This window comes from Hyla sarda, chromosome 1 (genome assembly GCF_029499605.1).
Source record: "Hyla sarda isolate aHylSar1 chromosome 1, aHylSar1.hap1, whole genome shotgun sequence".
NCBI classification, from domain to species: Eukaryota; Metazoa; Chordata; class Amphibia; order Anura; family Hylidae; genus Hyla; species Hyla sarda.
This window is the reverse complement of record NC_079189.1, coordinates 256,095,470-256,118,746: the sequence shown is the minus strand read 5'-3', so window position 1 is coordinate 256,118,746 and position 23,277 is coordinate 256,095,470. Positions and strand designations below refer to the sequence as shown.

Here is a 23,277-nt window from a genome sequence, read left to right as displayed (position 1 = left end):
TCCCAGTCAGTCAGAATCTGGAAAACAAAGAATTCTAACATTTAGTTTCCACGATAGTTAACCGAAAACAGCAATCTACCACTGGTCCACCAGCACAAGAGGGTTTGGATCCACAAGGGGGGGCTTATGAACCGTTATGCCTTCAAGTGATAAGGAAATAGCTTTGTATTGCTGCTGTAGGCAAACTACTATAGAAATTTATAGTGACAACTAATCCTAAGTGAGTGAGTTGCTCTAGACCAGTGGTCGGCAAGCTGCGGCTCACGAGCCACATGCGGCTCTTTTGTGTGCCGGGCGCTTGCCCCAAAAGTCAGGACTCTGCAGCTAGCCTCTGTCAGTGCGCGCCCTGTGTGCAGCCCCGGCGGCCGGCTCCACACAGCTCCAGTCGGGTCATGTGGTATAGGGGGGGGCATGACTTTGTAACGCCGCGGCGGCGCCCTAAGTCTGCCGCTGTCTGCCGCCCTCAGAAGAAGACTGTGCCACCCAAATCAGCAGCGTGTCATCCGGTAGGTGTAGCAAGGGTCTGGCCTGCCTGCCTCTGGAGACACAATTTCTGTGACAGAAAAAGGAAGGGTTGGAGGGAATGGGATGAATATGAACTATATGCCTCTGGAACTTGGAAATGAGAGATGTGGGCAGGGCCAGGGAGAGACAAATGAAAGGGGTGACTGATGGCAATCATGGGAGGGGGGGGTGGTGATTATGAATTCAGTGTGCCGAACTATGGAAATGAGAGATGTTAACAAGGCAGGGTAAAAAGAAAGGCGTGATGAGCGGCACCGAGGGGGGCGGTAGAGCGGCACCGAGGGGGGCGGTAGAGCGGCACCGAGGGGGGCGGTAGAGCGGCACCGAGGGGGGCGGTAGAGCGGCACCGAGGGGGGCGGTAGAGCGGCACCGAGGGGGGCGGTAGAGCGGCACCGAGGGGGGCGGTAGAGCGGCACCGAGGGGGGCGGTAGAGCGGCACCGAGGGGGGCGGTAGAGCGGCACCGAGGGGGGCGGTAGAGCGGCACCGAGGGGGGCGGTAGAGCGGCACCGAGGGGGGCGGTAGAGCGGCACCGAGGGGGGCGGTAGAGCGGCACCGAGGGGGGCGGTAGAGCGGCACCGAGGGGGGCGGTAGAGCGGCACCGAGGGGGGCGGTAGAGCGGCACCGAGGGGGGCGGTAGAGCGGCACCGAGGGGGGCGGTAGAGCGGCACCGAGGGGGGCGGTAGAGCGGCACCGAGGGGGGCGGTAGAGCGGCACCGAGGGGGGCGGTAGAGCGGCACCGAGGGGGGCGGTAGAGCGGCACCGAGGGGGGCGGTAGAGCGGCACCGAGGGGGGCGGTAGAGCGGCACCGAGGGGGGCGGTAGAGCGGCACCGAGGGGGGCGGTAGAGCGGCACCGAGGGGGGCGGTAGAGCGGCACCGAGGGGGGCGGTAGAGCGGCACCGAGGGGGGCAGGTAGAGCGGCACCGAGGGGGGCGGTAGAGCGGCACCGAGGGGGGCGGTAGAGCGGCACCGAGGGGGGCGGTAGAGCGGCACCGAGGGGGGCGGTAGAGCGGCACCGAGGGGGGCGGTAGAGCGGCACCGAGGGGGGCGGTAGAGCGGCACCGAGGGGGGGCGGTAGAGCGGCACCGAGGGGGGCGGTAGAGCGGCACCGAGGGGGGCGGTAGAGCGGCACCGAGGGGGGGCGGTAGAGCGGCACCGAGGGGGGCGGTAGAGCGGCACCGAGGGGGCGGTAGAGCGGCACCGAGGGGGCGGTAGAGCGGCACCGAGGGGGGCGGTAGAGCGGCACCGAGGGGGGCGGTAGAGCGGCACCGAGGGGGGCGGTAGAGCGGCACCGAGGGGGGCGGTTAGAGCGGCACCGAGGGGGGCGGTAGAGCGGCACCGAGGGGGGCGGTAGAGCGGCACCGAGGGGGGCGGTAGAGCGGCACCGAGGGGGGCGGTAGAGCGGCACCGAGGGGGGCGGTAGAGCGGCACCGAGGGGGGCGGTAGAGCGGCACCGAGGGGGGCGGTAGAGCGGCACCGAGGGGGGCCGGTAGAGCGGCACCGAGGGGGGCGGTAGAGCGGCACCGAGGGGGGCGGTAGAGCGGCACCGAGGGGGGCGGTAGAGCGGCACCGAGGGGGGCGGTAGAGCGGCACCGAGGGGGGCGGTAGAGCGGCACGAGGGGGGCGGTAGAGCGGCACCGAGGGGGGCGGTAGAGCGGCACCGAGGGGGGCGGTAGAGCGGCACCGAGGGGGGCGGTAGAGCGGCACCGAGGGGGGCGGTAGAGCGGCACCGAGGGGGGCGGTAGAGCGGCACGAGGGGGGCGGTAGAGCGGCACGAGGGGGCGTAGGCCGAGGGGCGGTAGAGCGGCACCGAGGGGGGGCGGTAGAGCGGCACCGAGGGGGGCGGTAGAGCGGCACCGAGGGGGGCGGTAGAGCGGCACCGAGGGGGGGCGGGTAGAGCGGCACCGAGTGGGGCGGTAGAGCGGCACCGAGGGGGGCGGTAGAGCGGCACCGAGGGGGGCGGTAGAGCGGCACCGAGGGGGGCGGTAGAGCGGCACCGAGGGGGGCGGTAGAGCGGCACCGAGGGGGGCGGTAGAGCGGCACCGAGGGGGGCAGGTAGAGCGGCACCGAGGGGGGCGGTAGAGCGGCACCGAGGGGGGCGGTAGAGCGGCACCGAGGGGGGCGGTAGAGCGGCACCGAGGGGGGGGCGGTAGAGCGGCACCGAGGGGGCGGTAGAGCGGCACCGAGGGGGCGGTAGAGCGGCACCGAGGGGGGCGGTAGAGCGGCACCGAGGGGGGCGGTAGAGCGACACCGAGGGGGGCGGTAGAGCGACACCGAGGGGGGCGGTAGAGCGACACCGAGGGGGGCGGTAGAGCGACACCGAGGGGGGCGGTAGAGCGACACCGAGGGGGGCGGTAGAGCGACACCGAGGGGGCGGTAGAGCGCACCGAGGGGGGCGGTAGAGCGACACCGAGGGGGGCGGTAGAGCGACACCGAGGGGGCGGTAGAGCGACACCGAGGGGGCGGTAGAGCGACACCGAGGGGGGCGGTAGAGCGACACCGAGGGGGGCGGTAGAGCGACACCGAGGGGGGCGGTAGAGCGACACCGAGGGGGGCGGTAGAGCGGACACCGAGGGGGGCGGTAGAGCGACACCGAGGGGGGCGGTAGAGCGACACCGAGGGGGGCGGTTAGAGCGACACCGAGGGGGGCGGGTAGAGCGACACCGAGGGGGCGGTAGAGCGACACCGAGGGGGGCGGTAGAGCGACACCGAGGGGGGCGGTAGAGCGACACCGAGGGGGGCGGTAGAGCGACACCGAGGGGGGCGGTAGAGCGACACCGAGGGGGGCGGTAGAGCGACACCGAGGGGGGCGGTAGAGCGACACCGAGGGGGGCGGTAGAGCGACACCGAGGGGGGCGGTAGAGCGACACCGAGGGGGGCGGTAGAGCGACACCGAGGGGGGCGGTAGAGCGACACCGAGGGGGGCGGTAGAGCGACACCGAGGGGGGCGGTAGAGCGACACCGAGGGGGGCGTAGAGCGACACCGAGGGGGGCGGTAGAGCGACACCGAGGGGGGCGGAAGAGCGACACCGAGGGGGGCGGAAGAGCGACACCGAGGGGGGCAGAAGAGCGACACCGAGGGGGGCAGAAGAGCGACACCGAGGGGGCAGAAGAGCGACACCGAGGGGGGCAGAAGGGCGACACCGAGGGGGGCAGAAGGGCGACACCGAGGGGGGCAGAAGGGCGACACCGAGGGGGGCAGAAGGGCGACACCGAGGGGGGCAGAAGAGCGACACCGAGGGGGGCAGAAGAGCGACACCGAGGGGGGCAGAAGAGCGACACCGAGGGGGCAGAAGAGCGACACCGAGGGGGGCAGAAGGGCGACACCGAGGGGGGCAGAAGGGCGACACCGAGGGGGGCAGAAGGGCGACACCGAGGGGGGCAGAAGGGCGACACCGAGGGGGGCAGAAGGGCGACACCGAGGGGGGCAGAAGAGCGACACCGAGGGGGGCAGAAGAGCGACACCGAGGGGGGCAGAAGAGCGACACCGAGGGGGCAGAAGGGCGACACCGAGGGGGGCAGAAGGGCGACACCGAGGGGGGCAGAAGGGCGACACCGAGGGGGCAGAAGGGCGACACCGAGGGGGGCAGAAGGGCGACACCGAGGGGGGCAGAAGGGCGACACCGAGGGGGGCAGAAGAGCGACACCGAGGGGGGCAGAAGAGCGACACCGAGGGGGGCAGAAGAGCGACACCGAGGGGGGCAGAAGAGCGACACCGAGGGGGGCAGAAGAGCGACACCGAGGGGGGCAGAAGAGCGACACCGAGGGGGGCAGAAGAGCGACACCGAGGGGGGCAGAAGAGCGACACCGAGGGGGGCAGAAGAGCGACACCGAGGGGGGCAGAAGAGCGACACCGAGGGGGGCAGAAGAGCGACACCGAGGGGGGCAGAAGAGCGACACCGAGGGGGGCAGAAGAGCGACACCGAGGGGGGCAGAAGAGCGACACCGAGGGGGGCAGAAGAGCGACACCGAGGGGGGCAGAAGAGCGACACCGAGGGGGGCAGAAGAGCGACACCGAGGGGGGCAGAAGAGCGACACCGAGGGGGGCAGAAGAGCGACACCGAGGGGGGCAGAAGAGCGACACCGAGGGGGGCAGAAGAGCGACACCGAGGGGGGCAGAAGAGCGACACCGAGGGGGGCAGAAGAGCGACACCGAGGGGGGCAGAAGAGCGACACCGAGGGGGGCAGAAGAGCGACACCGAGGGGGGCAGAAGAGCGACACCGAGGGGGGCAGAAGAGCGACACCGAGGGGGGCAGAAGAGCGACACCGAGGGGGGCAGAAGAGCGACACCGAGGGGGGCAGAAGAGCGACACCGAGGGGGGCAGAAGAGCGACACCGAGGGGGGCAGAAGAGCGACACCGAGGGGGGCAGAAGAGCGACACCGAGGGGGGCAGAAGAGCGACACCGAGGGGGGCAGAAGAGCGACACCGAGGGGGGCAGAAGAGCGACACCGAGGGGGGCAGAAGAGCGACACCGAGGGGGGCAGAAGAGCGACACCGAGGGGGGCAGAAGAGCGACACCGAGGGGGGCAGAAGAGCGACACCGAGGGGGGCAGAAGAGCGACACCGAGGGGGGCAGAAGAGCGACACCGACAGGGGGCAGAAGAGCGACACCGAGGGGGGCAGAAGAGCGACACCGAGGGGGGCAGAAGAGCGACACCGAGGGGGGCAGAAGAGCGACACCGAGGGGGGCAGAAGAGCGACACCGAGGGGGGCAGAAGAGCGACACCGAGGGGGGCAGAAGAGCGACACCGAGGGGGGCAGAAGAGCGACACCGAGGGGGGCAGAAGAGCGACACCGAGGGGGGCAGAAGAGCGACACCGAGGGGGGCAGAAGAGCGACACCGAGGGGGGCAGAAGAGCGACACCGAGGGGGGCAGAAGAGCGACACCGAGGGGGGCAGAAGAGCGACACCGAGGGGGGCAGAAGAGCGACACCGAGGGGGGCAGAAGAGCGACACCGAGGGGGGCAGAAGAGCGACACCGAGGGGGGCAGAAGAGCGACACCGAGGGGGGCAGAAGAGCGACACCGAGGGGGGCAGAAGAGCGACACCGAGGGGGGCAGAAGAGCGACACCGAGGGGGGCAGAAGAGCGACACCGAGGGGGGCAGAAGAGCGACACCGAGGGGGGCAGAAGAGCGACACCGAGGGGGGCAGAAGAGCGACACCGAGGGGGGCAGAAGAGCGACACCGAGGGGGGCAGAAGAGCGACACCGAGGGGGGCAGAAGAGCGACACCGAGGGGGGCAGAAGAGCGACACCGAGGGGGGCAGAAGAGCGACACCGAGGGGGGCAGAAGAGCGACACCGAGGGGGGCAGAAGAGCGACACCGAGGGGGGCAGAAGAGCGACACCGAGGGGGGCAGAAGAGCGACACCGAGGGGGGCAGAAGAGCGACACCGAGGGGGGCAGAAGAGCGACACCGAGGGGGGCAGAAGAGCGACACCGAGGGGGGCAGAAGAGCGACACCGAGGGGGGCAGAAGAGCGACACCGAGGGGGGCAGAAGAGCGACACCGAGGGGGGCAGAAGAGCGACACCGAGGGGGGCAGAAGAGCGACACCGAGGGGGGCAGAAGAGCGACACCGAGGGGGGCAGAAGAGCGACACCGAGGGGGGCAGAAGAGCGACACCGAGGGGGGCAGAAGAGCGACACCGAGGGGGGCAGAAGAGCGACACCGACACTGTGGGATTGACAAAAAGGGTTGATGTAAAAAGGGGGGGGTGTGGACATAAAATTGCGGAGCCAGCAAAATAAGTTAGTGGCCAGGTTCTGAGGTCAATATAGAACAGTGAGGACTATTTGAGTGTGTTTTCACATACTTTTATATGTACTTTTTTTAGTTGTATCTTTATTTTTATTTCATTTTATGTTGTCGTCATTTTTTACTTTTATTCAACTTGACTGCAGAGCCAGTGCAATGTGTGCATTGTGCAGGATGTAATTTTCACTACATTGTAAGGCAAATTTTACGGAATATACCGTTATCGATAAATAATATTGTTCTAAAGTTTTTGTTTTATTACTTGTGTTATTTGTATCCTCCCGACCTATGTGGATACTTGCATGCTGAATATTCTCTATAAAAACGTATTGAAACTAAAAACAGGGTACCATCCTATGTATTTTCGGTTTTAAAAACATGGCTCAAAATTAATTTCAATTGTGGTTTTGGCGAGATTTGGCTCAGTTTAAAAAAAAAAAAAAAGGTTGCCCACCACTGCTCAAGACTAACACACTGCTAATTGCCAATACGAGCTCTGTGAACTATAAACAGCAATCTACCACTGGTCCACCAGCACAAGAAAGTTTGGATCCACAAGAGGGGGGGCTTATGAATCGTTATGCCTTCAAGTGATAATGGAATAGCTTTGTACTGCTGCTGTAATTAAATTAATATAAAAGTGCTCATCTCCAATAGATTTTTTAGATAAACTCTGTAAACCAAAACAGCAGTCTACCACTGGTCCACCAGCACAAAAAGGTTTGGATCCACAAGAGGGGGGGCTTATGAATCATTATGCCTTCAAGTGATAATGGAATAGCTTTGTACTGCTGCAGTATGCAAACTACTATAGAAATTTATAGTGACAACTAATCCTAAGTGAGTGAGTTGCTCTAGACCAGTGGTGGGCAACCTTTTTCTTCAGTTGAGCCAAATCTCGCCAAAACCACGATTGAAATTTATTTTGAGAGCCACATTTTTAAAACCGAAAATACATAGGATGGTACACTGTTTTAGTTTCAATAAGTTTTTATAGAGAATATTCTGCATGCAAGTATCCACATAGGTCGGATACAAATAACTAATAAAACAAAAACTTTAGAACAATATTTATAGATAACGTTAAATAAAGTAAAATTTGCCTTACAATGTAGAGAAAATTACATCCTGACTAATTGGGATCTGTGGATGACACATATATGGCATCTTATGTGTGTGTAAATAGTATTATAAAATTAGTGGGGCTCATCATGGATATTTTAAGCAGGGTTCTCCACCTTGATGGATACACCCAAACAGTAGGCAAGAAGTAAAAGTAATAAAACAGGCATGCACACATTGCACTGGCTCTGCAGTCACGTTGAATAAAAGTATGTGAAAACACACTCAAATAGTCCTCACTGGTACTGTTCTATATTGACCTCAGAACCTGGCCACTAACTTATTTTGCTGGCCCCTCCGTGCCACATCTCTGCCCCTCCGTGCCACATCTCTGCCCCTCCGTGCCACATCTCTGCCCCTCCGTGCCACATCTCTGCCCCTCCGTGCCACATCTCTGCCCCTCCGTGCCACATCTCTGCCCCTCCATGCCACATCTCTGCCCCTCCATGCCACATCTCTGCCCCTCCATGCCACATCTCTGCCCCTCCATGCCACATCTCTGCCCCTCCATGCCACATCTCTGCCCCTCCATGCCACATCTCTGCCCCTCCATGCCACATCTCTGCCCCTCCATGCCACATCTCTGCCCCTCCATGCCACATCTCTGCCCCTCCATGCCACATCTCTGCCCCTCCATGCCACATCTCTGCCCCTCCATGCCACATCTCTGCCCCTCCATGCCACATCTCTGCCCCTCCATGCCACATCTCTGCCCCTCCATGCCACATCTCTGCCCCTCCATGCCACATCTCTGCCCCTCCATGCCACATCTCTGCCCCTCCATGCCACATCTCTGCCCCTCCATGCCACATCTCTGCCCCTCCATGCCACATCTCTGCCCCTCCATGCCACATCTCTGCCCCTCCATGCCACATCTCTGCCCCTCCATGCCACATCTCTGCCCCTCCATGCCACATCTCTGCCCCTCCATGCCACATCTCTGCCCCTCCATGCCACATCTCTGCCCCTCCATGCCACATCTCTGCCCCTCCATGCCACATCTCTGCCCCTCCATGCCACATCTCTGCCCCTCCATGCCACATCTCTGCCCCTCCATGCCACATCTCTGCCCCTCCATGCCACATCTCTGCCCCTCCATGCCACATCTCTGCCCCTCCATGCCACATCTCTGCCCCTCCATGCCACATCTCTGCCCCTCCATGCCACATCTCTGCCCCTCCATGCCACATCTCTGCCCCTCCATGCCACATCTCTGCCCCTCCATGCCACATCTCTGCCCCTCCATGCCACATCTCTGCCCCTCCATGCCACATCTCTGCCCCTCCATGCCACATCTCTGCCCCTCCATGCCACATCTCTGCCCCTCCATGCCACATCTCTGCCCCTCCATGCCACATCTCTGCCCCTCCATGCCACATCTCTGCCCCTCCATGCCACATCTCTGCCCCTCCATGCCACATCTCTGCCCCTCCATGCCACATCTCTGCCCCTCCATGCCACATCTCTGCCCCTCCATGCCACATCTCTGCCCCTCCATGCCACATCTCTGCCCCTCCATGCCACATCTCTGCCCCTCCATGCCACATCTCTGCCCCTCCATGCCACATCTCTGCCCCTCCATGCCACATCTCTGCCCCTCCATGCCACATCTCTGCCCCTCCATGCCACATCTCTGCCCCTCCATGCCACATCTCTGCCCCTCCATGCCACATCTCTGCCCCTCCATGCCACATCTCTGCCCCTCCATGCCACATCTCTGCCCCTCCATGTTGGCCATCACGCCTTTCTTTTTACCCTGCCCTGTTCACATCTCTAATTTCCATAGTTAGGCACACTTAATTCATAATCACCCCCCCCCCCCTCCTCCATGATGGCCATCAGTCACCCCTTTCATTTGTCTCTCCCTGGCCCTGCCCACATCTCTCATTTCCAAGTTCCAGAGGCATATAGTTCATATTCATCCCCTCCTCCCCTCCATTCCCCCTCAACCCTTCCTTTTTCTGTCACAGAAATGGAGTCTCCAGAGGCAGGCAGGCCAGGCTATTGCTACACCTACCGGATGACACGCTGCTGATTTGGGAGGCACAGTCTTCTGAGGGCGGCAGAGGATGCTGCCTCGCCGCCGTGGCGCCACACAGAAAGTCACGCCCCCCTATACCACATGACCCGACTGGAGCCAACCGCCAGGGCTGCACACAGGGCGCGCACTGACAGAGGCTAGCTGTAGAGTCCTGACTTTTGGGGCGGCCGCCCGAGAGGAGGGAGGGGAGCGGGCGCGGCACACTAAAGAGCCACATTAAAGTGTCTAAAGAGCGACTTGCCGACCACTGCTCTAGACTAACACACTGCTAATTGCCAATACGAGCTCTGTGAACTATAAACAGCAGTCTACCACTGGTCCACCAGCACAAGAAGGTTTGGATCCACAAGAGGGGGGGCTTATGAATCGTTATGCCTTCAAGTGATAATGGAATAGCTTTGTACTGCTGTGGTAAGTAAACTATAGAACTAAGTGAGTTAGTCTAAAGCAAGCTAACACATTGCTTATATCCAATACATTTTGAAGTTAAGCTCCTTTAATAATACAAAAAAATAAAGCAGTCTATCACTGGTCCACCAGCACAGAAAGGTTTGGATCCATAAGGGGGGGCTTATGAACCGTTATGCCTTCAAGTGATAATGGAATAGCTTCGTACTGCCATTCTTCTTTAATAGTAAGGACTTACCATGCGATTATGGCCAGATGCAGGTCTCTTTGCCGATTGGATGTATGTATAAGTGCTATAATTGTAAAGTATCATCACTCAGTCACTTGCTCCTGCTGTGCTGTGTTTTTACTATTCAACAAGTCCTGCCCCATTCTACCTCGTCCTTATCTTTAGTGACTATGGCAATCATATCCATAATTTGGCCAAGTATGGAGTAGTATGTGACTCCACTGCACCTGTATATGCCTACGGAGTATGAAGAGTTATATGTATGTCACATGTTCCTCCATTATCAGCCTTGTTATGGACAGGATCATCATAATCACTGTAGAGAGACTGGGCAGTACAGTGGGAGGGCTTTTCATACAGTGAAAACTGCACAGCAGTAGCAAGTAAAGATGAGTGACAACACTTCTAAAATTAAGGATATTGTGGGAACGCTCTTAGGCGAATAAGTTGTTTAAGGCTCTTCAAAAATCCACATCAGGCAGTAGAATCAACATCTCATACCTACAAGAAAAAAAACAGTAAGTAAATTGAAATACCTGTTGAATCCAGGAGGGGTGATCATAAGATTGGCTATTTCAACCTACACACTACCCATTATTGGTTTAGTAATATACATCAATAATTAGCTGATTATTTAGGCTTAAAGGAGTAGTGTAGAAGAACTTTAGGATCCTATTGTGCCTGGGCTGCAAAAAGTAAAAAAATTATAAAAAAGATAACTCTCCTTCCACCTTCACCTTTGGTCTGTCTTCTTCCTACTTCCGTGTGTACAGATAGTCACACTGGTCAGTGTATCGCTGGTTGCAGTGATGTCCTGCCTCGGTCGGTGATAGGCTGAGCGCAGGGTCAGGGCCTGTTACATGACCCTACACTTAACACAACAGGCCCTGACACTGCACTCAGCCTATCAAGGGCCAAGGCAGGACATCGCAGCGGCCAGCAATACACTGACCTCAGTTTGACGATCTGTGCACACAAAAGCAGGAAAAAGACGGGAACCGGACGACCAAAGAGCTAGTGGCACAACGGTGGAAGGTAAGCAAGTTTTTTTTTACTTTTTGCATCCTGGGCACAATAAGATCATAAAGTCCTGCTACTCTAATTTTAGCTTCTTCCACATGGTGCCACACTGAAACCCCCTAGGTTACCAGTGCAATAAGTCATGCTTAGGTAGCTACTGACTATCCTGACAGAACTACATAAATCCTACTTCTCTGGATGATGCCAGCACTGAAGCAGTAATGCACTGCATCAATATTTAGGGTTAGTTATAGCTACTTCCACATGGTGGCATTCTGATAACGTTTCTAACAAACTGCCATTTTGCTATTAAGCATTATAAAAGGTTGTTATACTGCTCAGTAAAACATACATTCTGGTAGCATCTCAGTAGAGGTATATGTCTGGTAACTGAATAGGGTAAAAGGTTATGAACCAGGGCATATGCCTTTCAAGTGTACTGCCATTCTTTAGGGGAAAAAGAAAAAACGTAAAAACCTATGGCCTTACCATATGATAATGACTAGATGTCATGTTCAGTACAGTAAGAGGGGAAGTTTAGGGTGGTTCTTAGATCCACAACAAGCAGTAGAATAAACATTTCATACCTACAAGGGCTAAAAGGGGCAAACTCAGTAAGTTATAGAAACACCTGTGAGTATAGTTCATATGCCAATCGCTAGAACCAAAGATATAGAAGTAGAGGAGAAAAAAATGTAATCAAAGACAGAGCTAGAAAAAAAGAATCAGAAACGTAAATGTGGAAACAATCAGCATCAGTTAGCCAATTTAAGTTTAAAAAGCTATAATGGCGAGCAACCCACAGTTTAAGTGTTTTATATGGATAGACATCACACCAAATCATCAAATATGAAAGACTGCTTTCTACAGACTAAGGCCTACATAAGGCCTTAACAGTGCTCACCCTTGCTAGTTGTTAGCTACTTCTGCTCCTTCACTTCTTGTCTTCACACGAACGCGATGTGCCTTCTTTAACAGAAGTCTGCCAGTGCAGTGAAGACCGCAGTTTTAGCCAAGGTATCACTGAGGACAGGCTAAGCAGCGGTCTCTGGTAGGAAGACTGCTTGCCTGTTACTTTGTGCCTCTCTGTTATTGCACAGATTCCCTTTCACCTTTCCCCCACAGAGTGCCTATCACATTCTGTACCCTTTTTTCCTACCCCTACAGAGGCTACATCCCATCACGAAGTGCTTGCAACTCTCTGTATCCTTGAACCCAGCAGGCCCTCTGCCGCCTTATGTCTCCCTGCCCCTATGGCCCCTGTCACATTCTCTTTTCCTGTACTTTTCCCCTAAGGCACTGTATCCCTACCACCTTCTCCAACCTCCTCTAACAGAACCCCTACCAACTTCTCCCTTCCATCGAATCCATATCCCCACCTCCCCTTCAAGACTTCTTGCCTCCTTCTGAGCCACTGCCCTAGGTAGAGCCCTAGCCACCTACTTTCTCACTTTCCTATACCCCACCTAGCACTCCTATCACTTTCTGTACCCCTTTTCCTAACAGCAGTGCTTCCACCTTTCTACCTTCCAAATCACCAACCCCTCTAGCATCTGTTTCAAGCCACCATCCCTAACAAGGCCACCCCCCCCTCACACAGAACCCCCGACACCTTCTGATTCCCTTCACCAGAATCCTTGTGTACCATGTCGCAGACCTTCCCCCCTTTACAGAGCCTCTGGCACCTTAACCCCCACTGCCGCCCCCCTCCCCCCCCAAAGAGCTCCCTACATCTGTTGCCCATCCTTGAAGATGAAACAGACATGATGGCAGAAGCTCTGGACGAGTGATGGTGCAAGTTCTAGGGCCTCTGTAAGGGGGGGGGGGATATAGTGATGTGGAACACAAAAGGAGACAAGGACTCTGTTGGGGGAGGTCCAAAGATGCCAGTGGCTCTGTGAGTGAGCTTTGAGGGTAGGGGGCTAGAAGCAGAAGCCAGGAGAGGTTAGGGATCTAGAAGGCAGAAAGGTGGAAGGACTATTGTTAGGAGATGGAGTACAGAAGGTGGCAGGGGTACTGTGTGGGGTACAGGAAGGTAGGAAAGTAGGTGACTAGAGCTGTCTTGGGCAGAGGCTCAGAAGGTTGTAGGGAGTCTTGAAGGGGAGATGGGGACACGGATAACGATGCAAGGTGAAAGGTGGAAAGGGCTTCAAGGGCAGAGAACAGGGGGACAGAATGTGGCAGGCAACAACAGTCTTCCACTCATCCACAGAATAGAAAGGTTTGGAGTCACAATCAGGAGCCAAGGGTTAATGGCGGCTGTAATAATTAAGCTATGTTGCAGCAGCTAAGGGATAACAGCTGCTGCGGGCTTATTCAATATCATTGGAGAGGCATAATGGTTACAAGAATAAGCTTTGTACTGCTGCTATAAGCTTTGGAGGTTAGAGAGACAAGGTGGCAGAGACTCTGCTGGCTTCAAGGAAAGTTGTGAGTTCTCCTTGATGGGGCATAGCCTCTGTGGGGATAGGGCAGAAGGATACAGAAGGTGGTAGGCACTATGTGGGGGACAGGTGACAGGGCCTCTGTGAAAGAACAGGGGGCACAAAGTGACAAGCAAGCAGTATTCCTACCAGGGACTGCTGCTTAGCTTGCCCTTGGCTGGAATAGCTGTTTTTCACTGCACTGGCAGACATGTGGACATCCACCTACCACTGCCCACCAGAGAGAGCTGTGAGGACGAGGAGAGAAGGGACAGGAGCACTGTTTCTTAGACCTCACATTACACTTCCAACTGGGCCTCTTACAGCAGTACCACCAAGGGGAAAACCAGGGTCAAAAATCCCAGTTATGTAGATACTGTCACATGGTGCCACAATGATAACCCCTCCCCATTATCCTTGCAACGAGCCATGCTTAAGTAGCTACTACATAATTATGAAATTGGAACTTACTGAGTGCAGCTCCTTCCAGTCTGGGTAGATATCTGGTAATGCTGAGGCTGATGTAGAGGTTGGTAGTATTACTCTCCTAGGAATGTGTGTCCAGAGTTAGGAGGCAGCACCAAATGCTCCTGCTAATAAGAAAAAAATTTTAAAAATATATCTAGATATTCCATCTTAATTTGGATTTATAGTAATAGAAAACATGGCTGATTTATTGTTTTAGTTATCACAGCTCATCCCTACTGAGTGAGGCTAAATTGCGATACTGTACAATGGATGGATAGGTGTGGTACCGTACTTTGAAGAAAGCAGCCATGTTTTTCTAATCCCATATAACCCCCTTTAAATAACATTTCAAGCAAAAAATAATTTACTGTTGTGCATATGCAATATCCGACAGTGTGGAGTATGGCAAGGGAGAGAGCACATCAAAGTGAGGATTCCTCAGTATCAGCCTAGAATGGAATACCAAGATATCCTGTGGTGTACAGCAGCCAATGCCATTCATGTCAGTGGCAAGAACGGAATCACCTAGTGACCTGTATTCTGCTGGTATACGTTAGTGTAACGGGACAAATAATTTTATATCAGGGGAATGCAGCCTAAATGGAGTCACTAGACTCCGTTGATGCCAATGAAATTAATTTCACCATCTGCTGTATGTCACAGTATACATTAGAATTCTATACTCAGTGGGATACCTATGGATAACTGAGGAAAAAAGCAGTATAAACCTCAGTATACCCATGTATAGTACGTGTATGAATTAATAAAACCTATATACAGCACTAAGCTGGAGAGAGGTAGAGGATACACTAGGCACACACATACGCCACCCTCATACATTAGGGTAGGGCTTGGTAAAGCTCAGGCACCAGTTTGCCACGGTGACCAAGAATTTCATGCTGGCGTCAGATGTTTGTGAGCTCAAATAGTAGAGGTGGCGTACAGAGGTTAGATACACCCAGGTGCAGATGTATTCTCTCAGAATTGAGCACTAAGCTGCCTGCGCAGAAAGTGGCGCTGCTCGTGCCACCCATAGTGGTGGCAAGAAGTAGCACCTTCCTCACTTCCACTCCTTTTACCCCATAATAAAACCACAAGACTGCAGTATGGCCAGAGCGGTAGCTTAGGGTGTTTTCTATCCCTTGGTCGCTGTGTGCCCTCCCAACCTACATGGAGATCTGAAGAAAAAAGGCAGTTATAGAGGCAAGGAAGACACTCAGGAGGTGGCAGCAGGAGAGTGCCCTGCTGCCACCAGCCAGTTGAGTGCTATTGGCGCTGCCATGTGGGGAAGGGAGATGAGGAAACATTCTGTTTATAGAGTCCTCGATATTGCTAAGGTCTAGTTACAACCCCTTAGAGGGGTACTCCGCCCCTAAACATGTTCTCACTTATCCAAAGGATAGGGGATAAGATGTCTGATCGTGGGGTTCCAGCCGCTGGGGACCCCCATGATCTCTCCTATAGCACCCCTGTTCATGAGCTGCACAGAGAGAAGATCACGCCGTGGATGATGACAGGTGATAAAGGGACCAAGATATTGTGACGACCTGCCCCCTCAATGCAAGCCTATGGGAGGGGGCGTGACAGGTTAACATTGTAATTTTTTTTTTTTTTATCATGTGACTCAAGGATTTCTATTGAAGAAATGGGGGGGGGGCTGAATGCCAGAAAAAACACAAATGTTTAACTAACATGGTGTTTAGCTCCTTAAGGACTGAGGGCATACCTGTACGCCCTAAATCCACTCCCGTTCTATAACAGGGGGGGGCCACGCCATAGCCCCGCGTCATAGTGGGTCGGGCCGAGACCAGTGGCTAATGCGCCGCTAGTAACCCTTTAGAAGCGGAGTTCAAAGTTCAGGGGGCTGTTCGGGATCGCCGCAGTGAAATTGCGGCATCCCTAACAGCTGTAAGAGAGCAGGAGGGTCCCTTACCTTGCCTTCTGTTGTCCGATCGCCGAACGACAGCTAAGTGCCTGAGATCCAGGCATGAGCGGTCAAGCGGCAGAATCATTGATAAATGGTTTCCAATGAGAAACCTTTGATCCTTGTAAAAGGATCAGTGTGTGCAGTGTTATAGCCCCCTATGGGAGCTATAACATTCAATTTTTTTTTTTCACTTTTTTGCACTGATCATTTAACCCCTTCCCTAATAAAAGTTTGAAATCACCCCCTTTCAGAGTTATTTTTTCTGGTTGGGGTTAATGACTAGCAGCGGCGGGATCCCTGCTATAAGTCATTCAGGTCCTGGCTACTGATAGGAACCATCTGCAGAAATGTATTTAACCATTGTGTACAGGGGAAAAAAAAAAAAAAAAAAAAAAAAAACAGATCAGTGGCTTTCTTTTTTAAATAATGAAATCAATGGGAAATTAATTATGGTCCATCGCATACCTTTTTTAGGGTAGGGTCACAGGTAACGCCATTGACCGTCCCTAGAGTGTGCGCCCATTGTTTGCTCCTAGCAGCAATCTGCCCCCAGGAGCAGACACACAGGGACCTCCGGGCACAGTGTACTCCAACACCCCCCCCCCCCCACCCGTTTCGAGATAGGCCAAAAACTGCCGCAAAGTCTTTGTACACTGCACATGCTCGCAACGACTCGCTGGTCCCTGTCGTGCCTGCGTTGTCTGCTAGTAGCAGCAATCCGCAATCGGGAGGCACACTCTAGTCTCCGACTGATCTGCAACGTAAAATATGCTACAGATCCATTACGTGTGACCCTGCCCTAAGTGTATTAAAGGCTACTTCGGTGGAAAAAAAATTCAAGTCAATAAAGCTTAATCCTTCCAGTACTTATCAACTGTTTACTCTACAGACTAACTTGAGTTCTTTTCTGTCTGACCACAGCATTATCTGCTCACATCTGTCAGGACCTGTCCAGAGTAGGATCAAATCCCCATAGCAAACCTCTCCTGCTCTGGACAGTTCCTGACATGGACAGAGGTGTCAGCAGAGAGCACTGTGGTCAGACAGAAAAGAACAACTCAACTTCCTCTGTAGTATACATCAGCTAAGTACAGGAAGGATTAATATTTTTTTTATAGAGTTAATTTACAAATCTAACTTTCTAGAACCAGTTGATTTGAAAAAGAAAAAAAAAAAAATATATATATATATTTTTTTTTTTCCACCCGAACAACCCTTTAACCCCTTCCCGACCCATGACATACATGTACGTCATGGGTCGGCTCCCATTCTATAACACGGGGCCACTCCATCATAGCGGGTGGGGCCCGGCACCTAGCCACGGCCGGGACCCATGGCTAATAGCGCGCAAAAGTTGATGGCCGCATCTAAAGTGAAACAAAAACGTTGCCAGTTAGCTCAGGGAGCTGATCGGGATCGCCACGGTGAAATCGCGGCATACCGACAGCTTACAGGACAGCCGGAGGGTCCTTACTTGCCTCCATGCTGTCCAATCGCTGAATGACTGCTCATTGCCTGAGATCCAGGCACGAGCAGTCAAGCGGCAGAATCATCGATCAGTGGTTTCCTATGAGAAACCGTGATCAATGTAAAAGATCAGTGTGTGCAGTTTTATAGCCCCCTATGGGAGCTATAACATTGCAAAAAAAAATAAGTGAAAATAAAAAAAAATAAAAAATGATTAAAGATCAGTTAACCCCTTCCCTAATAAAAGTTTGAATCCCCCCCCCCCTTTCCCTTAAAAAAATAAATAGAAATAACCATGTGATATGGCCACGTGAGGAAATAGTTTATTAAACAGTCAATGGCGTACGTGCAAAAAAATTCCAAAGTGGCGTATTTCTGGTCACTTTTTATAATCATGAAAAATTTAATAAAAAGCTATCACAAAGTCCGATCATTGCAAAAATTAAAAACGTCAGATCAGGGCGCAAAAATTAGCCCTCATACCGCCCCGTACATGGAAAAATAAAAAAAAGTTATAGGGGGTGGGAACATGACAATTTTAAACGTATACATTTTCCTTAATGTAGTTATGATTTTTTCCATAAGTACAACAAAATCAAACATATAAGTAGGGAATCATTTTAATCATATGGACCTACAGAATAAAGATAAAGTGTCATTTTTTTACCGAAAAATTTACTGCATAGAAACTGAAGCCCCAAAAGTTACAAAATGGTGTTTTTTCTTCAATTTTGTCACATAATGATTTTTTTTTCCATTTCACAGTAGATTTTTGGGTAAAATGACTGATTAGAGTAGAATTGGTGGTGCAAAAAATAAGCCATCATATGGATTTTTAGGTGCAAAATTTAAAACGTTACGTTTTTTTAAAGGTAAGGAGGAAAAAAATTGTGCAAAAACTGAAAAACCCTAGGTCATAAAGGGGTTAAACATTTACATGATGCACAAACAAAAGTGCAGTGTGAACCCACCCATTACAGCTGCATCCATTTACAGATTTTATTTCCATTTAATACGTTATTAAACATTATTATATTAGGTTTCCTGTTTATATTATATTTAACCCCTTAACGACCACGGAAGTAAATGTACGTCCCACACCAGGATGTACATTTACGCCCTGTGTATGAGCGGGAGCATCGGAACGGTGCTCGCATCATACACGGCCCGTAATGGCCGATATCCGTGATCGCACGGATGTCCGCCATTAACCCCTCAGATGCCGTGATCAATACAGATCACGGCATCTGCGGCATTGCGGTACATGGAATGGATGATCGGATCACCCGCAGCGCTGCCGCGGCGATCCGATCATCCAGCATGGCGGCCAGAGGTCCCCTCACCTGGCTCCGGCCGTCTCCCGGAGTCTTCTGCTCTGGTCTGAGATCGAGCAGACCAGAGCAGAAGATCACCGATGGCACTGCACAGTATTAGCAATCAAAGGATTGCTATAGATAGTCCCCTTTGGGGACATAAAAAGTGTAAAAAAAAAAAAGTTGAAAAATGTAAAAATAAAATTTAAAAAAAGTGAAAAATCCCCTCCCCCAATAAAAATGAAAATTGTCAGTTTTTCCCCCATTTTACCCTCAAAAGGCGAAAACTTTTTTTTTATATATTTGGTATTGCCGCATGCGTAAATGTCCGAACTATCAAAATATAATGTTAATGGTCCCGTACGGTGAATGGCGTAAACGTAAATTAAAAAAAAAGTCCAAAAATTATGCTTTTTTGTCGCATTTTATTTAAAAGAACAATTAAATGATTTAAAAGTTTTATATATGCAAATGTGGTATCTTAAAAAAGTAGATGATGGCGCAAAAAATGAGCCCTCATACCGCCCTATATACGGAAAAATTAAAAAGTTATAGGTGGTCAAAATAGGGCGATTTTAGATTACTGATTTTGAACAAAAAGTTTTTTTTATTTTTGTACGCTTAAAAAAAAAATCTAAAAGTATCTAGCCATGGGTATCATTTTAATCATATTGACCAACACATAATTTTTACCGTAAATTGTACACTGAAAACGAACCCCTCCGAAATGTGCAAAATTTGGGTTTTCATTAAAATTTCCTGGGTTCGCCGTACATTTTATGGTAAAATGAGAGGTTTCATTACAAAGTACAATTGGTCACGCAAAAAACAAGCCCTTATATGGGTCTGTAGATGGAAATATAAAAAAGAGTTATGGATTTTAGAAGGCGAGGAGGAAAAACGCAAACGCAAACATAAAATCGGCCTGGTCCTTAACCCCTTAAGGACCAAGGACGTACCGGTACATCCTGAGTCCTTTCCCTTTCTATAACGTCATAGCGGGTCAAGCCTGGCCTCTAACAACGGCCGGGACCCGTGGCTAATAGCACGTGGCAGTGATCGCGGTGCTGCACGCTTTTAACCCTTTAGACGCGGCGTTCAAAGTTGAACGCTGCGTCTAAAGTGAAACCATGCCGTTAGCTCAGGGAGCTGTTCGGGATCGCCGCGGTGAAATCGCGGCGTCCCAAACAGCTATTAGACACAAGGAGGGTCTCGTACCTTGCCTCCTGGTGTCCGATTGCCGAATGACTGCTCAGTGCCTGAGATCTAGGCATGAGCTGTCAGGCGGCAGAATCATTGATCACTGGTTTCTTATGAGAAACCAGTGATCTGTAATAGATCAGTGTGTGCAGTGTTATAGGTCCCTATGGGAGCTATAACATTGCAAAAAAAAAAAAGTGGAAAAAAAAAAGTGAATAAAGATCATTTAACACCTCCCCTAATAAAAGTCTGAATCACCCCCTTTTCCCATAAAAAAAAACTGTAAATAAATATATGTGATATCACCGCGTGTGGAAATGTACGAATTATAAAAATATATAATTAATTAAACCACACGGTCAATGGCGTACGCGCAAAAAAATTCAAAAGTCCAAAATTGTGTATTTTTGGTCACTTTTTATATCAGGAAAAAATGAATAAAAAGTGATCAAGTACCGCTAAAAACTTCAGATCACAGACCAAAAAATTAGTCCTCATACCGCCCCATACGCGTTAAGATAATAAAGTTATAGGGGTCAGAAAGTGACAAATTTTAACGTATACATTTTCCTGCATGTAGTTATTTTTTTCAGAAGTACGACAAAATCAAACCGCTATATGTAGGGTATCATTTTAATCGTATGGACCTACAGAATAAAGAAAAGGTGTCATTTTTACCGAAAAATTTACTGCGTAGAAACAGAAGTCCCCAAAATTTACAAAAAGGCGTTTTTTGTTTCAATTTTGTCTCAATGATTTTTTTGCATTTCGCCGTAGATTTTTGGGTAAAATAACTGATGTCATTACAAAGTAGAATTGGTGGCGCAAAAATATAAGCCATCATATGGATTTTTAGGAGCAAAATTAAAAGGGTTATGATTTTTTTAAAGGTAAGGAGGAAAAACAAAAGTGCAGAAACTGAAAACCCCCTGGTCCTTAAGGGGTTTAGGTGAAAATGGGCTTGGTTCTTAACCCCTTAAGGACCAGGCCAATTTTCAGTGTAGGACCAGAGCGTTTTTTGCACATCTGACCACTGTCACTTTAAGCATTAATAACTCTGGGATACTTTTACCTTTCATTCTAATTCCGAGATATTTTTTTTCATGACATTCTACTTTATGCTAGTGGTAAAATTTTGTCGATACTTGCATCATTTCTTGGTGAAAAATTCCCAAATTTGATGAAAAAATAGAAAATTTTGCATTTTTCAAACTTTGAAGCTCTCTGCTTATAAGGAAAATGGATATTCCAAATAAATTATATATTGATTCACAAATACGATATGTCTACTTCCTGTTTGCATCATAAAGGTGACATGTTTTTACTTTTGGAAGACATCAAAGGGCTTCAAAGTATAGCAGCAATTTTCCAATTTTTCACAACATTTTCAAAATCGGAATTTTTCTTCATGTACCAGTTCAGGTTTGAAGTGGATTTGAATGGTCTTCCCATTAGAAATACCCCACAAATGACCCCATTATAAAAACTGCACCCCTCAAAGTATTCAAAATGACATTCAGTAAGTGCGTTAACGCTTTAGGTGGAGTATGATAAACAAAAAAGGACAATGCGCCCATATCTGTGCCGTTATCCTAACCAACAAAGGAGTAGGGTATCACAATAGAATGTGCTCACCTGGTAATGTTATTCTAAGAGCATAACATCTGTGGTTGCTTTGGGAGCCCAGCTGGTGTGGGTCGGTGGTCACGGTGTGCAGCCTGGATCCTCCCGTCTCACAGGACGGTCAACGTGGAAGATATAATGGCAATGAAGAAGCAAACCTGTAGTGGCGCTCACTAGTGCGGCAGAGTAGAATTTCAGAAGCCGATGGTAAGTAAGAACATACTTTATTCAGAACATGTACAAGGGACTACGCTTTACAAAGGGACAGGCTCCCCTCTTCCTCAGGTCCAACCCTCCTTTAGGCGTTTCACAGGAATAACAGCCAAATAGAGAAAATTCAAAATCTTCATTTTATACACTTATGTTCTTGTAGACCCAGTTTTTTAATTTTTACAAGAGGTAAAAGGAGAAAAATCCTCTCAAAATTTGTAACCCAATTTCTCTCGAGTAAGGAAATATCTCATATGTGTATGTCAAGTGTTCAGCGGGCGCAGTAGAGGGCTCAGAAAGGAAGGTGCGACAATGGGAATTTGGAGAGTGAATTTTTCTGAAATGGTTTTTGGGGGGCATGTCACATTTAGGAAGCCCCTACGGTGCCAGAACAGCAGAAAACCCCCCACATGTCATACCATTTTGGAAACTACACCCCTCAAGGCACTTAACAAGGGGTCCAGTGAGCCTTAACGCCCCACAGGTGTTTGATGACTTTTCCTTAAAGTCAGATGTGTAAATGAAAAAAAAAAATTCTCACTAAAGTGCAGTTTTTTCCCCAAATCTACCATTTTTATAAAAGGCAATGGAGAAAATGCCCCCCAAAATTTGTAACCCCATCTCTTGAGCATGGAAACACCCCATGTTATGATGTAAATTGCTATGCGGGCAAACTATAATGCTCAGAAGAGGGAGTCACATTTGGCTTTTTGAAAGCAAATTTTGCAGAAATGGTTTTTGGGGGACATGTCACATTTAGGAAGCCCCTATGGTGCCAGAACTGCAAAAAAACAAAAAAACACATGCATACTATTTTGGAAACTACACCCCTCAAGGAACGTAACAAGGGGTACAGAGAGCCTTAACACCTCACAGGTATTTCACGACTTTTTGTTAAAGTTAGATGTGTTAATGAGAAAAAAAAATCACTAAAATGCAGTTTTTTCCCCCAAAAAACAATTAAAAACAAAAATTTGTAACCCCATTTCTTCTGAGTATGGAAATACCCCATGTGTGGACTTCAAGTGCTCTGCTGGCGCACTACAATGCTCAAGAGGAGGAGCGCCATTGAGCTTTTGGAAAGAATTTGTTTGGAATGGAAGTCAGGGGCCATGTTCGTTTACAAAGCCCCCAGTGGTGCCAGAACAGTGGACCCCCCCCACATGTGACCCCATTTTGGAAACTACACCCCTCAGAATTTAATAAGAGGTGCAGTGAGTATTTCAACTCCACTGGAGTTTGACAGATCTTTGGAACAGTGGGCTGAGCAAATGCAAAATTAAATTTTTTCTTTTCACGGACCACTGTTCCAGAAAACTGTCAGACACCTGTGGGGCGCAAATGCTCACTGTACCCCTTATTACATTACGTGAGGGGTGTAGTTTCCAAAATGGGGTCACATGTGGGAGGGGTCCATTGTTCTGGCACATTGTAAACACACGTGGCCTTCAATTCCGGACAAATTTTCTCATCAAATTCCCAATGGCGCTCCTCTTCTGATCATTGCAGTTCGCCCACAAAGCACTTTACATCCACATATGGGG

The 23,277-nt window shown here is 51.3% G+C and overlaps 1 long non-coding RNA gene across 1 annotated transcript; it reads right to left on the bottom strand.

The window, feature by feature from the left end:
* On the bottom strand, positions 1-21,699 carry LOC130305167 (uncharacterized). The gene is made up of 4 exons (XR_008854772.1): positions 21,536-21,699; positions 13,997-14,118; positions 10,092-10,583; positions 1-17 (listed from the first exon to the last, which is right to left on the bottom strand). It is a non-coding gene; the product is annotated as an uncharacterized LOC130305167 (long non-coding RNA).
* Between the last annotated feature and the right edge of the window lie 1,578 nt (positions 21,700-23,277).